General features: G+C 35.4%; 1 pseudogene; it reads left to right on the top strand.

Annotated features, from left to right (window-relative positions):
* Window positions 1–15,063: 15,063 nt before the first annotated feature.
* On the top strand, window positions 15,064–15,542 carry LOC149196371 (uncharacterized; annotated as a pseudogene).
* The last annotated feature ends 3,124 nt before the right edge of the window (window positions 15,543–18,666 follow it).

Genomic DNA, 18,666 nt, shown 5'->3' with positions numbered 1-18,666 from the left:
GTCCCTGTGGTAATGCTATATTGTATATGGTTTCAGCGCATGGTTGTGTGTGCGTCCTGGTCTAGGGGTAGGTCATGACTCAATTGTTATTTCTTTCTCTGATGTACAATGTTGTTGCTCAAATTAATTACAAATGAGATACAAGTGGCCACTTCTGGTGTTTTTCCTGTGGATGTTTCAGTCTGTCAGTATAGGCCCGACTTCATGAATTGGTGGAGCAATAGTAGATGCGTGACTGTAACTACTTGTGGTCGCTTGTTGACAACCTAACTGGATCCTTATTTCGTTGTTTTCGTATGAAATTTCATTGGAAGGTATTAAGGGATGTAGCGACCCTCGGAATTGTCTTACTTCTGAGCCTAGATTATGTCTGGGCCAACCTCCAGATTTTGAGACAACCCATTATTTGATTTGTAGGTGTAGCAAAATGGTTCGTGCCTTTAGTAAGGAAAGGAATGGTCAGAGAGGTCGCGACTACGAGAAACAAAGGAAAGAATCCCCTTTTGAGACCATTCAACCTAGCTCATTCATGGGGATTGTAAATCAACATCTCGATTTATCCAGGAAGCCACTCAGACATATCATTCGGGAAGTTCAAACTCATTCAAGAAGTGCATAACATATTGGGAAGAGGAGAATAAACAAATAGAGGAAAGTTTGGAAATTGATTTGGAAGAGTGACAAAATTTTATTCTAGACCCTGGCCATACCTTCCACTCAATACAAGCAAACGGTCCACTTATATTGGATGATGAAGATCCTTCTGGATAAAGCCTTAAAGAAGCTTCCACCAAACATGCATATGTCTTCCCATGGGCACTTGGATTATAATAAAGAGTTTCGAAAGATCCAATTTCAATTGTAGTAGCAAAATGGATGCCTCAACCGCATTGAGCAACACATCCCATGCATTCCCCACCCGAAGTTGCCAGGTTCCATTGTGAAGGACTCTCCTATTGATTCAGCTGATGATTTGTAGAGTGATAGTGCACCGCTGGTTTTAGTTTTGTATGAAGCAATTTCAAAATTTTAGGCATATTATCAGGCATATTATCACTATGTTTATAGGTATCTAGCTAGTAGGAAAAACAAAGACTCTCACACATATATAGTGTGACTAGAAAGTCTTATTATTTTGTCTTTAGATGGATTATTTTTCTATTAGGTGGCCAACATACCCCGTTTCCCTCAGGGTAGGTTAAGGCCACCTAACCTTAAGACATGTGTATGTAACTTGTTGTTTTGATAGAAAAATAATGGAAAGGTCCTACCAAACTTACAAAATAAAAATCTATATATAAATATAAAAATGATCTCATAATCACATGAAAAGCCTTCTTCTTCAAATTCTTTCATTGTAGCAATAGATATTGTGAATATTTTATGTTGTGAGAAATGCATGACTCTTCTTAATAGATCAAAACCTTTTTAAAATTATTCACTTATGTTTATATAAATAATATATTATAAATATAAAAGTGATCTGGCATGATCGATGAACCACATTAGTTGGTTCAAAAGGTTGACCAAATCTCAATGATGTGATTATTTTGAAAGACAATCTCATTATCTCAATTGATACCACACAAACAATTTTCAATGGATTTACCAAACCATTTCTTTTGATTTGACACCACTCGTTCTCCATCTTCAACGTGACTTGTACCTTTATCAGGACCACCATGTATGTATAGAGATGCATGTAGAACACACAACTCACATGTTGTTAGAGATATTTTAGTGGGAGAGAAAGAAATGGTCTTCCATTTGTCATATCATTATTGCTTCTCTACATCATGCTGCCCCTCTACCTGCAACAACCTCTATTAATTTCCATACTCATCATCAAGAAGAAAAATTTAGTGAAGGGTAACCACCCTTATCAATTTTTTTTTTCTCTATTAAAATGACTTAAAAATAAATAAATTAAATCATATTGCTAAATAAAAATAACACGTAATAAATTAATAATCTATAATTTTTTTTCATATTGAATTAATTTTCTTTTAGTTATTATTTTAAATTTGTAAATATTATTGTAACATTTCAATTCCCGTCAAAATTACTATGAGATAATTAATTCATGATAATGATGTTGATGAATAACATCCACTAAGACCAATTTGGTCAATGGAACCTTAAGAAAGTAAGAGACTAATTGAGACTCTTTTATTTTTTTATTTCTATGATCAAAAAGAAGGGAAAGAAGCATTCCTAAGTCACTATAGTTTTGTTGACTTAGCAAGTCAAGAAAGTTGGTAGTGTGTTTTGGAAATGAGAATGGATAATAGCCTAACAAACCAAGAAAAAAAATCATGTTGAACCCTCTTAGTATTGTAAAGGTGCCAACCTCTTTCATCCCAAGGTGTTTTGGGAATAGACCAACTATGAGTTTCACTTGAGAGCTCATGAGAATTAGTTATTGTTTTCACAATTTTCATTTTCTTATTAGTGTTGTTGAAGACATAATGATGAATTTGGTTAGCAAGAGTGAGGTTGATCACCTCCTTATAATACCTTAGCTTCATTTTCCCCTCCATCTCCTTATCATCCCACAACTTATCTTTAAATTTGGAAGAATAGTATTTTTTATATTATCCTTATTCTGTAAGTTGATTTCCTCCTTTATCCCCTAGTGGTCTAGCCAAGACCATGCATCATTGTGCCATCCTTGCTTGACCCGGAGGTGGGGGTTCGAGCTAGAGCTAGAAGCAGTTTTGGGGAACCTCGTGGCATCCATGTTGTAAAGTTTCTTCTTATACATTAGATACCTAAACATGGCCATGCTTTCAATGGGGGGAAAAACTAGCTTAAATCAAGATGATAGAATAGGAAGTATTTCCTTTCATCTTGTGTTTTTTGGTTACAAATTGTTTTTGGATCAACTCAATTTTCCTCCATGATTATCTAGATATACTACAACGCCAAACCTCACAGCCATATAAAATAATATGGGTGATGAGAGTCTCAAAGAGGAACCATTTGTCTCTCCAACCCAAAGATTAATCGACTTACAATTGGTTTCAAGCTAATAATAAACATTTCATCCTTAATGATCCTTTTGTTAATGCTACAATTCCAATTGAGCTAATAAATGTCAATACTTGAATATTTGTATGAAGAAACTTTCTCCAAATAATTATTATGATAGATGAAATTATCATAATTGATTTTTTTTTAGAATTAATTATCATAAATTTAATATTGAGTATATAATATAATTTAATATGTTAATAAATAATATATAATTACACCGAAGGTGTTTCTTTTTGAATTGGCTCACTCCCTACCATTGTCTACCTTTTTATTTTTTCCTGTTAGATCTGTCAAAGCATGTTGCCACACACTACGCACTAACCATGCTCCATCTGGTCATGGTTTCTTGGGTGGGCAATAAATGTATTAGTGGTCCAATGTGGGCCCAATTTCATGCCTCACCTAGCGAGTGCTTTGAGGGTTGTTGCTCGCTCCCTCCGACAATAATTGCACATCACCTTATTACATACATAATATGAATGTTGGTTGTTATCTATAAGAAACTTGACTGAGAAGGGGAATTTCTTATAGATAATGGGAAAGAGTCACTCGGCCTTATCTATATCGCAAGGAGAGCGTGGGATTAGATGAGGTCATTTATGTACTCGACCGACTCTCTGTCCGATTGCTCAACCGCTGCACTTTGAATTCTAAGCCTGCACTACGAGGGATAGGATGGTAGAATAACAACTCAACTCGGTAAGGAGAGTAGGTAGAGGGCTTTCTTGGGTGGGAAATAAATGGAAGCAAGTCAGATGCAACGTGGATCTCTGGAAATCCATCTACACGCACCATTGGTTATCCACCGCCTCGCTTCAGAGTGGGAAGTTGAAATCCATGGTCATGGACTTCGGCGGATTTAGGCGCCTCTATGTCAACTTCCTACACCCTCTTCTCTCTAGAAACAGTAGCAGTAACAAGAATTCGAAATCTCGTTCAGTATCAAAGGGCATTTCATCTTCTTTGAAGCAAAAGTGGAGCAAGGATGAGGTCTGTTTTTCCTTCTTGATACTGGAAAAGAACCTCTGTTCATATGGACTCAGTTAGAATGGGAAGAATTGTGTGGATGCCTGTTCATATGACCAATAGATAGCCTCCACCTCCACAACCTTTAGGAAGGGTGAAGAGGCAAATGCAACTTTCACCCATCTAATGCAAATAACAACACTGCCCCTCATCATTCATCTTGAAATCTCGACATGAAGGCTAAAGATGCAAACTATTGTTGGCAATCCATGGATGCAGGATGGTCTTCCAAATAACCTTGACATACATAGAGCATTTAAGGTAATAGTTACATGTTTCAGAAGACTTGACTATGTTCAGTTTTGTAATATTAGTGTTATTATCGATCACTTTCTTCTAATTACAGAGATATATGAAACAGGGTTTCCTTCTCACAAGTCACAGTATCTATATTTAATTCAATGCCTATCAAAATGAAATATAATTAATTTATTGGGGTTGTTAAAGGTTTCAACCTCATGATATCTATTACAATTTTAAAAACTTCATGAGGCCATGGATTGCACGGGTGTTGTTTTCCATAAGTTAACTAAACCTGCTCAAGGGCATAACATGAGAATTCTATAGTGAAGACGCCGCTTTTGAGATTTTATCTTATACCTGCATCAGTTCTATTGTTTTGGGGCCCAAAATATAGGTGAATTTAGAGGAGAAAATAATGCTACCAATACATTGTGAATAAGAATTATGTTGATATATTACTTATTACTTACTCGAGGTTCATGTTTAATTGTTTGCATAAAATTCAATTCGCTGAGGGTTTGGAAAAAAAATGGTTGAGCGCAACAAGTCAAATAACAACTTGAACTGTTATTCCCAAATTTGAGAGCTAGAAATTTAAATTTAAAGTCTAGCATTCGATAATATAATTCATTGATCGAGAGAAAATTACAAAAAAAAAATATAATGCAAAATTCATCAAATAATATTTCAATATTAAGAAATTTTAATTATAATATAATTATTATATGTTCCTTTCACATATATTGTATTTATAATTCTCTTTAACTATTGCACAATTGTCTATATATTTTAATTTGTAAATTAAAATTATTATGATATGTAATGCCATGTAACTATTAGTTTAGATACATTGTACTTAGAAATCTTTTTAACTAACAAGTATGGATATTGCTCAATTGTATGTATATTTTAGTTTGTAAATTAAAATTATAATGATTTTTAATGACATGTAATTATTAGTAGCATAAACTTATAAAAAATCATTGATTCTGCACCAATTTAATTAAACACTGTCTTGAACCATGAATTAATCTCAAAAAATGTGCTTGCATTCCAATTAGAGTTAAATATAGTAGATAGTTGAAATCTACCTATGTGTTTATATATATAAACATATAACACTATTGATTTTACACTTTGATTTAGCTCAGTGTGTCCTATTCAATGTTCTATGAATGATATCTTCCCACTTGGATACAGGGCTATTATCCTCAGCACCAAAAAATATTACTAGGATTCAAAGAAACTAGCTCTTGGACACTGCATATACAAAAAAATGCCATGAGTGAGAACTAGAAAACCATAGGATTTCTATGGGATTATTACACCCAAAAGGCATTTACTACACATATAACTAATCAAAATTCAGAAGTAAAAGAGAGGGCTTGTCCAACGAAATTATATCTCATCTATGAGTAAATTTCACAACCATAAAAAAAATAGATATACATAATTCAATTTCACAATTACAAAAATTATATATATACATAATTCAATTTTCTAAGCTTCTGCCCCATGAGAAATAGACAGATTACTAATAGTATATATATTTAGGCCGATAGGCCTTCCTATGAAACAGACTTTCGTCGTCCTTTTCAATCTCAGGTTGACACCTGGCATCCATATTCGGCGGGCTTCTGTTTATTCTCAGTGCCGAGAACTTCCTGGTTTCCGTCCGTTTGGTAGCATCTGTCATGATTTCTGTTTATTCGCGCCGAGAACTTCCTGCTTTCTCTGACTCCGAGCTCACATCTCTACACCGCCTTTGACCTCCAATCCAGATAGACCAAACCGTTAGATTCACCGCCTCCTCTAACTGTTGGAGGCTTCCATTACGACAATCTCACAGCATTTACAAACTTTGTAGCGGCTCCTTCAACTGACAGTGGCAATGAGACCACAAATAACCAACACAGGACTCGATGTGAATTTTAATGCAGGTACAGCTCTCTGTTTCCTAGGTTCCCAGGTTCTCAGAATTCCTCTGTTCTGTTTAAATTGCAGGTTAGTGCTCTCGAAAATGGGTAGGCTGAAAAAGAGCGGTCCAAGGTACAGATTAGCATCACTTGAGGTTTTATGGTGCATTTCAGTCCTCAAGAATACAGTGGCTCCAATGAAGGCAACAATCATAATCTGCAAAGAGAAATGGTTCCAGTAAGATATCCTTTAACCTTGTGCTGATGATTCTTATCTAAGATTAACATTTTGAAATAATGCATCAGTTATCTCAAATCAGACAAAATTATAATCTGAAGCATCTCACCTGTACAGTTTTAAAGATATAAACAAAGGAATTCCGCTTGACAAGAAGCCATTCTTTTGCAAAACAGGCCTTGAAGATCTCTATTTTTGGGACAGGATTCCTATTGAACACCAACGCTGCTCTGTGACCTCTGTTCTTAGCATACGGGACTGATAACTCGTTTTGCGAATCCAAACCTACATTAAACTACTTGAATCTGAATACAAATTCCTTGACAGGGACATAGCGATAAGGCCGCCTTTTGGCTGCCCAGTATTGCTCTTGATCCTTCTTAGATGTAACCTGTAACCATGGGATATTGGCGAGGTAATGTAAGTCTAATGTACGATTAGAATTAGAAAGCACCGATTTGATGAAAGAAATAAATATTTTGAAATTTTATAACCTGAATACCTCTTGTAGGAAGTCTGCGGTGCCTGCCTTTTCTTTCAGGACATTTGAAACCACAGCTTTCAAAAAATTCCAGCACATTCTCCCTAGGTCCATGGTAGACAATCTGCCCCTCTGATAAGAGTATTATGTCATCAAAGAGATCAAATGTTTCTGGCGCTGGCTGCAACAGAGACATGAGAATTGTTGCATCCATGAGATGGGTAAACTGTTGTAGGCATTTAACTATCTGATACGTGGTTGAGCTGTCAAGTCCTGTCGACATCTCGTCCATGAAGAGAGTCTTGGTAGGTCCAACAATCATCTCCCCTGATACGTTCTCTAATAACATAATGATATCTAAACTATGTGATTAGTTATATTTTTCTTGTTCTGGCACTGTTTTGGTAGGCTGAGGTATTTATCTATATATTTTTCCAAGCAAAACCTAATATGAACCTGAGGAAAGCTTTGTCACATTTTGGATGGCATTCTTGATAAACCCATCAACATAAACTAGTACACCTGATCAAAAAGCCTTTAATCCAGCACCTGCTATCACAAAAAATCTTTAATTGACAATGTCCATGGAATTAGATGAATTGAATGGAAAATGTGGACAAATTGTTGAAAAAACATCTGGACGTTGTCACATGATTTGCAGGTCAGTAAACTGGTAAAATGCATTTTGTTGAATATTATTTTTGATAATACCCCATTCATCTTTGATAAACATAATTGGTTCCAAGTCTGAAAATTAGATTGTCTAATTATAGCTGTAGGTTATGATATCTATACTGTGTGCATATGGATGCCTAAGTATTTTCAATTGAAAAGCAAAGCTACATACTAATTGTCCATGGCTTAACAAAGATGTTTCTTCAAATGTATCTAGCTTACGGCCATGACAGATCAAAATTAAAGAGAATTTCTTTTGCTTTGCATGATCATCATCTGTAAATACTTCTTCTTGCTCCCAATCATCTTGTGCAAGTTAATTGACCATTCTCAGAGAAAACCAACCACTATTTAGTATTGGGTAGTTAGGTATAGTCTAGAGTTGGGCCCCAAAATTTTTTAGGAGATTGGAAATGCATCACAATGTGATGTTGAATTCTTGTCTACGAAAGGAATATGTATACATATTTTTTAGAATAAACTTACTCGAGAACTATACCCTACTTTTATGTTGAACCATTTTAGTTTATATTTGTATTAATCATAATACCTCTGGCGTAGCTTGTGTCAAACCATTACCCTTGTTTCCAATGATCCATAACAAATTACAGATCATAAACAAAGATATTCAATTGGTACAAATGATGTGCAGGCATTGCAAAGTTCCAACTTCCAAATGGTTGTTTGATTATTTTTCCAAACAAAAGTATCTTATTCACTGCAGTGTCCACCTTCAAAAGAGCAGATAAATAATTCCAATTTGCAATCACAAAGGATGATCCGATTTTACTGCAGTGCCCACCTTCAAAAGAGAAGATAAATAATTCCAATTTGCAGTCACAAAGGATGATCCGATTTTATGTTGCCTTCCCATGTCAACACTTGCTGCTTCATCATCCCCAAGAATTTTTAGCAGATGCAAGGCATTCCAAAGGGCCTGTCAAGGGGATTCTCTGGACGGGCAGAGTCGGAGCAGAGAAAGATGGTGAAAGAAATAAGAGTGAGGAAATATGACAAGTTGTTGGTAATCAGTATAGAGTATCTCCTGGCACATTTTGTTCGCAAAAGTAAGGGTACTTTTGCCCATGGTAATTTGGTTGTGGACCCCTATATTTTGTTTGCGCACCCTCACGCTTGCAGATTTCTGTGGGCTTTTTTTTCTGCATTCAAGGTGGTTCTGTGGTCAGGAAACCTAGAGAGGTCCATGATTTTGTGCTGCAGAACATTTTAGGAGGTAGTAGTTCTGGTAGGATTCTTTCTACCGACAGGGCAATGCAGTTCATGGATGCTATGAGAATTTGACTAGAGTGTGGGAAGATCTGAGAGACATGGTAGTGCAAATACACTTTTAATTGATACTTCAAATGTGGCTAGGGTTAGAAATCAAGATGGAAATGTCATTTGCCCCATTCCCTACTAATATCATGTGCAGGCTTCTCATGGGCAACTAGAGACCTATCTCTTGCCTTATTTGGAATGTTTGGAATCGGTGCCACGTATTCCTGGATTTGAAAATAATTTTCCTGTTTCGCCTGGAAACGGAACTCAGTTGGCAACGGTCTCAATTCGAAGAGGGCAAGGTTATTCCACCACAGAGTCATGGAATTGTAAACAACTGGAATATGTTTCCGAGTAGTGTAACTGAAACTTCTAATTCTCAGTTGCATTAATTTAATACTCAATGCCTTGGGATTAGTAATACTGCCCAACATTTTCCCATTACAAGAACAAACATCTCATTCTCGCAGTCAGTTCCACCTGTTGCTAACTTCGGTATTTTTGAAATGTATCACGGACTCTCGTCAAGCGTATTCTTGGGTTTCAATGATCATATACAGACTTATAGCAACATTAATTATACGAAGGAACTTATTAAGCTGAGTGATGACAATATGAAATATGCGAGGTAACTAAATCGGGGGAACGTTGATTTGCATAACGTGGCCTGTGAGAAGGAAAAATTGGAAAAGACGCTACAAGAAAGGGAGGACTGTCTACAAAAAGCGGTAGATGCCTTAAAGAAAGTAACTGAAGAAAAGAAAAAGGCAGAAGAGAAAAACGCTGACATATCAAAAACATTTGTAGAAAGGGGTAGGGCTTTGAAACAGGTGAAACTGGAGAAGAACTTAGCAATAAAACAGAGAGAAAACATTATTTGTTCTTTGCGAGGAACTGTCTAAGTTCTGCAAGAAAAGTTAGGAAGCTTTGAGAAGAAAGAGAGAGAGAAAAATATTTGTCAAGATGGAAGTTGAGAAAGAAACGGCTCAAGTTCAATCTACAACGGCTCAAGTTCAATCTACTTTGACAACTATCACTGAACTAAAACGAGAAGAAAACTGTATTCTCTCTTTCCTCAGTTGTTTCTTCAAGAGTGAAGTGACCAGCTTCCGTCAAGACTAGTAGTGTTTTGTTAGTTTGATGTTTATGTCTTGTTATCAGAAATCATATAAATTATCTTTTTTCCTTCCCTCAAAATGTTTTATTCATTTTATAAGAGCTTTCAAATGTCCAAAGACTGACAATTGAAAACTGAAAATGCAGCTCTCTTGCTTGTGGACACATGTTTGGCATGTCTTGTATTAGAAAGTGGCTTCAGCGACATGTGAATAACATTGGCAAGGTAAGATTATTCAACCTCACAATTGTTGATTTCCATGGTCTTGATGTTAAGTGAGCTGGTAAGGCTATGAACTTTTTCAAAAAGATTAAGTTTCTATGTTTTTGTTGCAACCAAATCTTGGGGATTGTAATTTTCTATTTCTGTAAATGTGTAGTGTCCGCAATGCAATAACAAAGCTGAACTGGATGACATCAGAATTCTTTATGCCCCAGTTACAGCTGTCACTGCTCAACAATAGTGGCAGATCAGTCGTCTTTGTTGCAATACCCACAGTTTCTAGTAGTGTCCACAATGCAATAACAACGCTGAGCTCGATGACATCAGAATTCTTTATGCCCCAGTTATAGCTGTCACTGCTCAACAATAGTGGCAGATCAGTCGTCTTTGTTGCAATACCCACAATTTCTATCATCAAGAGACAGCTGAAGATAATTTTTTAAAGGCATTAGAAGGCTACTCCCTCCCCAATTCCCATAAATATTTGTTTGGTGAAGGGTAAAGGCTATGACAGAAAGGAAACCTTGCGAAATTCTAAGGCTCTTTTAGTTTTTGTAATGCACCTGAACATCTTCTGCTTTATAATTTTGTATCAATAACACAATGCTTATCAAAGAAGCACAAAGCATTAGACTAAAAGAACAAAAAGTTAAACAGACAAAAGCTAATTACAAATCTGGATCATTTCCGCCTTACCTGGGGAAATTGTTACCAAATTTTGTTGATTTTAAAAAGATCTACCCTTTTCAATGAAGGATGTAATAGTCTTAGATTCTTGGTATGGATCTGCATGCTCTGTAATATTAAGCATCGACAAACATCTTCTAATGTGAAATGCTGTAATAGTCTTAAGTTCTTTGTGTGGACCCTCATGTTTTGTATTAATAATCATAAACAAACATATTCAATGTGAATATTAATAATGGACAAACATTTTCTAATGTGAAATGCTTGAACTAGGGAAATAACATTTTATCTTGTTAAAGATATACTTGAAGCAGAAGCACTAGTGCAAATGATATCATGAGAAACAAGCATGTGGAGGTTAAAGAGATTTGAAGCAGAAGCACTACTGCAAATGATATCATGAGAAACATGCATGTGCAGGTGAGTAAAGTTCTTCATCAAAGCAACATGAGCATTTGAAAGTAGGAGTTGTTAAATGTTCTATGTTTTTGTCTTCTCTTTTTTTGATATATTTTTTGAATGGGATGCATCCAAGCATTGAAATTTCAGAAGTTGGGTTTATTGTGCATATGAAATGGCATATGTTCATGCTTTTGAAATTTTACTCAGAGAAAAGAAAAGATGGATTTGGTATTGCATATGAATGAGATGTATTCTTCATATATGCTTGGCCATCTATAGAGGTTTCTTGATTTTTGGGTAATTAACTTAACCTCTTGATTTTGGGTAATTAACTTACTCTAAAATGAAATAAGGCATTCAACTTGTTCCTTAAAAGTAATTGCACAATGATCCAGTGCAAGAAAACAAGGTTTTCCACAAACCAATTAACTCTTCTAAAAAAATTTAACAATTCCAATTTAATAATCCTATCGGCCTCTCTTTGTACCTTTTGGGACAATTGCTAATTATTTAGATTTTAAATTGAAATATGATTAATCAACCATCAGTGCTCCGTATATTTTGTTTATTTTTAAAACTTATAAACTCTTGACATATCCCCTTTTCTAAAAGGCCAGATTCTTGTCACTTCTCTCGTGACACGAAGACCAAAGGCCACCGCGGGGCTGACGTTATACGAGTGAATTGATACCCCACACCAATAATTTTGAATGGACTTATTCAGCGATTTCTTTGGATGCTATACCACACCAATGGATGCCCACTCCTCAACCCGACTTTCACGGCTTTACAGCCACCGTGTATATATAGACAAGAACACACAGCTCACCTTCTTTGGAAGACTCTGTGGTCAAAACGGAGAGGATGGATCTTTAATTTGTTTTTCTTCTCTCGTGCGGCGAAGACCAACGGCCGCCGTGGGGGTTACGCGAAATAGGAGTGAATTGATACCACACAAATCATTTTTAGTGGATTTGGTATTCAACCAGTTCCAGTCCGAAACGGAGGATGGATCTTTAATTTGTTTTTCTTCTCTCGTCCGGCGAAGACCAACGGCCGCCGTGGGGGTTACGCGATATAGGAGTGAATTGATACCACACAAATCATTTTCAGTGGTGTTGTTATTCAACCATTTTATACCACTCATTCTCCATCCTCAACTTGACTTCTCTCGTGCGCGAAGACCAACGGCCGCCGTGGGGATAACGCGATATAGGTGTAAATTCATACCACACAAATCATTTTCAGTGGATATCCTCTTCCAGGATGCAATAAAAAATACCAGTGGAGACAGTGGCAGTCCGAAACGGAGGATGGATCTTTAATTTGTTTTTCTTCTCTCGTGCGGCGAAGACCAACTGCCGCCGTGGGGGTAACGCGATAGAGGAGTGAATTGATACCACAAATCATTTTCAGTGGAGTTGTTATTCAACCATTTCCGTCCTCAACGTAACTTCTACGCACACGGCTCTTCCTTTATCACAACCGCATTGTATATAAAGGTGCGTAAGAAGAATAAAAAATATATATATATACTTGGCCAAAATAATATAATTAATTTTATACCAACAACCGCCGTGAGGATAATGCTAAATGCGAGTGAATTGATAATACCACAAATTCTACCAAAATCTTGAAGTTTAACAACAAAGCCCAAATTTTTCATAATCTTGTCAAAAATTCTGAATTGGACAAAACATATATTACACAAAATTCTAAATTGGACAAAACATATAATAAAGTATAATTTAAAGTTAAAGTTAAAAGTTAATCAAACATATAATGTTAAAATATAAAATTATTATATTTATGAAAATGATAACTGTTTTGAACTTTAATTATGTTAAATATATTTCATTTTAATATTGTAACAAATATTTGGAAAAAAAAAATATGTGGTGAGTCCCGCATAAAATAATGAAAAATAAAAGACAAATTAGGTCCATGTTGCATACTGTCTGTTTGTTAAAAAAATTATTTTAACATTAATAACTAAAATTAAATTAAACTATATATTTTAAAGATTTAAAAATTATGTAATTACCTTCCTTTAATTAATAAATATTTTTATTTATTTATTTATTGATAAGATATAGAAATATGAAAATAAGAAAAATATTTAACATAAATTCAATATTGTTTTATATATATGTATGTTAATACAGTTTTAAACAATTTAATATATGTGTTATAATTAAGCCAGAAGCCCCCTCGTGTCTTACCTATATTCCTTATACAGGTCTGATGTTAGACAATTCAAATGTTTTCCACCCTTAAATACACTTTACCAAGTGTTACCCAACTCCTTAATTAACTAACTAACTATCTCTCTCGGGTTTTAATGTTCTTTGAGACTATAAATGTTGCGTAGTGTAAATGTTGTGCATAGTTCCGAAGAAATCACTCACAATAGTAGTGAAGAAGACAAGGTCAGATACAGATACAAATGTGCAGAATTTTTTCAAAAGCTTCCCTTTGATTTTGCAGAGATTAGGGACTTTAATAACATAAAGATAGAATACTTTTGTTTGCTAACTAGAGTATGGTGGATGTGATTGTTTGCGATTGATGAACTTATATTTACGATACAGAGGATGGTAGTTGTTGTGGGTGAAATGGTATGGATTTTGTCTCTAATTTGTGCCATGGAGAGTATATTCATATATTATTTATGTGCACCGAAACAAATCTATACGGTGGAGGGGTCCTATTATAGGTATCATTTCATAATTTCATATAACATGACATGATTTCATAAGAAAGTGTGTGGACTTTCAAAAAAAATCTTGAAAGAGACACAACGACCATGACCATGCTCTTCCTACTACTCTGCATTACTTACGCCTTAGGTTAACGCATGAGAGTTCTTGCTGTGAAGCAAAGATCGCCATGTTTATCAACTGGGGACTTAACATGCCTATCAATACCACCGATCGAGACTGTTTCCACAAAGGTAAGTTTATTTGAATGAATTTGTAAACCATCCAAACCACTTGATGAAAAAGAACTCCCACATTGAAAACATCCATCTTAGTAAGGATTTGTTCAAAGAAGTTTGCACATCAATCCTGAAATGCAAGACACTCTCCTGCCTTTTCAATATCATCTATATTAAGCCCTCAAGGACACTTGACTCTGGCACAAGTTTTGCTTCCATACATTTGAATTACTCCTACAATGTGCAATGTAAAAGAATATAGTTCACTATTAGTATTTGAATATAGTTTCAGTGTGTAAACATAAGATCCAAAATTAGGTGGCCAACCCTTTGTTCCCATTTTGTCCATTTTTCCGGGTACCTTGTGAGCCATCTAAATAAATCAATCCAAAATCGATAGCACAGATGGAAAAGGTCAACGGTGGCTTGTTTGTAGAATATGTGCCCACGCGCTATGGTTCTCTGCAATAGAACTACGCTAAGGGTATGGAATCTCCATCCCCAGTTTCCTTCAAATAAATATAACAAATAAATGCACTGTCAAAGAATTAGCATTTCATCAAAATAATCATGATTGATGTCTCTTAATTCTTTTAGTATATGAGCATTTCATCAAAATATCCATGATTGATGTCTCTTAATTCTTTTAGTATATATCATATACTTTCATCTCTTGTGAACTTAGTCATCAAACCATGTTCTATGGCTACGTGTGAAGTATTTTTGGAGAAGGGAGGAAACTAAGCTCTAAAAGTCAATATTCTTAACCCACATTCAAACTCTCAACTTCCAACTTCAATTGATATGAGCATGTGGTCAGGTCTCACAATGGATCAACTTATGCTAGAGGATTAACCTCTTATGGCCCAAACATCATTGATGCAAGGAGTACAACACAACTTTGGTCTTTTTGCAACAAACAAGTTATTAAAATGTATCCCCAGTCCTCTACTAATCTTGCAACAAGTGGGTTCCTTGCAACTATTGTGAATTCTATGGATAAACACCACCAAGGTAAGCCACTTGTTTCCAATGCAGGCAAAATGGGAAACTTTGGAGGAATTATTTTTGGCATGCCGCGGAGAAATTTCAAGGGCTCTCAGGCTGCAAGCTCACAATATATTCAAGGCACTATAGAACTCATGTATAGGTCCTTGGAAACACAAACTAATCATTCTCATGATCAACCTAGCATGGTGCACTGGGGAAGCAAACAATTTACTAATGTGTCGTTGTTGAGGTCTTTTGAATCATCTATCTATGACTCTCGTCAACTGTTGTAGTTTTGATCCATTTGTTCTTACATTACATTTTCCTTGTCCTTGGAGTTGAAGATAATTGTTAAAACTTCATTATGATAATTATTTGTACCATCTACATGTAGACAATTTATTTCAATTACTATTGCTTATTTTCTTGTCATCATGTTGGTTGTGTTTGTAATCCTTATCTAGATTACAATATAATACTCAAATGGATATTGCTAATTTAGGTCAATATGGGTATATCTTATGTGGATGTTGCATCAGTTTATTGATCACATTGGATAGGATGAACTCAAGGAATGGGTTTGTAACTTGTCCCTCTATTGTTGTTCTTGAAATATATCATATATCTTCATTTCTTGTTAATTTACACCTATTTGAATCCATTGATGTCTCTTAGTTATTTTAGTATATATCATATATTTTAATCTCTTTTTGACTTAGTCATCAAACCATATTCGATCGATACGTGTGAAGTTTTTTTGGATAAGGGAGGGAAACCGGGCCCTGAGAGTCAATCTTCTTAACCAACATTCAAATGCTTAACATCCACATTCAAATGCTCAAAATCCACAACTTATTGTGCCATAGCTTCATTAATACTAACATTTGTTTTTTATAGTTTCATGTAAGCCTCCATGACTTCTTCAGCTTCATTTACATTGTGGTACCAAGCCCCTACAACCCTTGGATTATTGTGGGATCCCCATGAAAATGAAGTTGGAAAATTTTTCTATAGAATTTCAATACCAGTTGGTTTAATGGAGCACCTTAATGGTTAAAAACTTAAAATGACTTGTAGTTTGGACCTCATGGGGTTTATGACTATCTTTCAATTTTTATGAATGAGACAAAACTCAATTCTAGTAATTTTATTAGAGCTCATTTAATGGAGGCAACTTGGTTGCTTTAAACCCCAGAAAAAATAGAATGAGTGTATTGTTAGGGATTCATGGGCTTTCTTCTTAACTTATCATACATTGTCTCTCCCCTTTCAAGGTATGTGTTGGACACTGTATTTCGAAATAGTTCTATGTTGATTTAAATTTTTCAGGTAATTCCATTCTACTCAATATGATATTAGAAGCAAGTGAAATCAATTTTGAAAAACATAAGGCCTATTGTCGACTCTTGGATCTCAAATGTTTTGTAGAGAATGAGATTGGAAAAGGTGATACTAAATCTAGATCTGGTACAGAGTTTTTCAAAAACAAACCTAAGGATTCCCAATGCATAAGTTTCTGTTCATCTATGCTCACCCTCCATATGTTACCCACTTACGGTGTTTCCTTTGACACAAGGCAGATGGAGGACAACATTAAAATTTCTCTTTTCTTCAAATTGGGTTACATTTAGATAACATATCATAACACATCACTTCTCATCTATGCTCTCTCCTCATCTGCTACCGACTTACAACATTTCCTTTGCAACATTTGGCACAATTGCTAGTATAGTTTTAAACTCAGTTAACTGCTTGAATCAATAAGCATACATCACTCAACGTCATCTAATCATTAATTGTACAATTTAGGGGGATTAAACATATACATAGTTTAATTTTTTTATTAATATGCTAGATCAAAGCTCAAATTAGGAGAAGGAGAGTTGGTCAAAACTAATCTTGAAATTGGGAGAGTCTATCTTCGGAAAACAATGTGAGAGGAAGGTTATGTGGGGTTAGACCCTCAATTCATATAAAGTTTCCTAGCCATAAAGTCCATGGTAGAAGAAATGTATAGGGAATTTAGAAAGCATAAGGATGAAGATTCATCAAGTTCTAAGCAAGACAAAGAAAAAGATGAGTCTCACTTCCATGACCGCTCAAAAGGAAAAGGGAAAGAGGAAACTTTCTCACACCTCCTAATAGCCCCGTGCATAACAAGAAAGCATCTTTGATCAAATTAGATGTTAAATTTGATTTTCCTGTATATGATGGAGAGTTAACTCTGAAAAGTTGGACAATTGGATTAGATAAATTCATGTTTATTGCAGAGTACAAAACATCAACTAAGACGAGTAAAATTCAACTGGCAATCCTATGCCTAGGAGGCACTGCTTTGGTTTGGTGGGAAGGGGGAACACAAGCTGGCATGAAAAGACATGGTAAGACTATCTCTGGCTGGAGTGAATTTGTTTTTGCAATCAAAAAGCAGTTCTATCCATTGGCCTACATGCAACAAGCCATGATGAGTTGGCAAACTCTTCGGTAGTTGGAAGGGAAAAGTGTGCAAGGGTACACTCAAGAATTTATAAAGAGAGCATTGATTCTAGGAATCTCATTAGACCCACCAAAGACTCTTTTGAAGTACATTGGTGGTCTACACAGCTACATGAGGCATACCATTCTCATGTTTAATCCTACTAGTATAGATGAGGTATTTGTACAAGCTACTCATCTAGAAGCTAGAGGAAAGAATGGAAATCCAGAAGTTGAGGGACCATCCCAACCCACTGCAAGCAAGAGCAAGGAGAAAAGAAAGAAGAAGTGGAAAGCAAGGAAGGTTAACACTGCACAGAAAAGCAAAGCTTCATGCATTCATTGTAAAAAGGATGGGCATGCTGATGAGCATTGTTGGATTTCGCATCCAGAGCTGAGACCTAAGAAGTTCGAGGGTAGGAAGAAGAAGACTGTTGCAGTTATTCAAAAAGATTCGAGGTCAGACTCGAGAGATGAAACCACCATTGCAGCCATAGGTATAGGAGGTAAGAAATCTGAAGCATTTACTAGTAATTCTGCTCAATCTATTATTGATGAAGAACATGAGAGAAAAATACATGGGCTTTTCCATATTCGATTTGTTTTTCAAATATCAAAAGATTGATACTTTGTTTGATAGTGGTTCACAAGTAAATTTAATTTTTGAAGCAATTGTAAAGAAATTGGGATTAACAACTACACCTCACAAGAAACCATACCCATTAGGATGGTTGAATGATAAAGCACAACTACAAGTGACTAGACAGTGCAAACTCAAGTTTTTTTTTGGGTCAGCATTTGTAGATGAGGTTGAGTTGGACATAATTCCTTTGGATATATGTGGAATTGTTTTAGGAAGTCTTTACTTGTATGATAGAAAAGCTATTTTCTATAGAGTTGAGAACAAGTATCTACTTGTTAAAGATGGAATCGAATACTTTG

Source organism: Pinus tabuliformis, chromosome 2_2 (genome assembly GCF_031772625.1).
Source record: "Pinus tabuliformis cultivar Carrire ecotype Pingquan chromosome 2_2, CPIR1, whole genome shotgun sequence".
Taxonomy (NCBI): domain Eukaryota; kingdom Viridiplantae; phylum Streptophyta; class Pinopsida; order Pinales; family Pinaceae; genus Pinus; species Pinus tabuliformis.
This window is presented reverse-complemented; position numbering and strand designations above follow the sequence as displayed.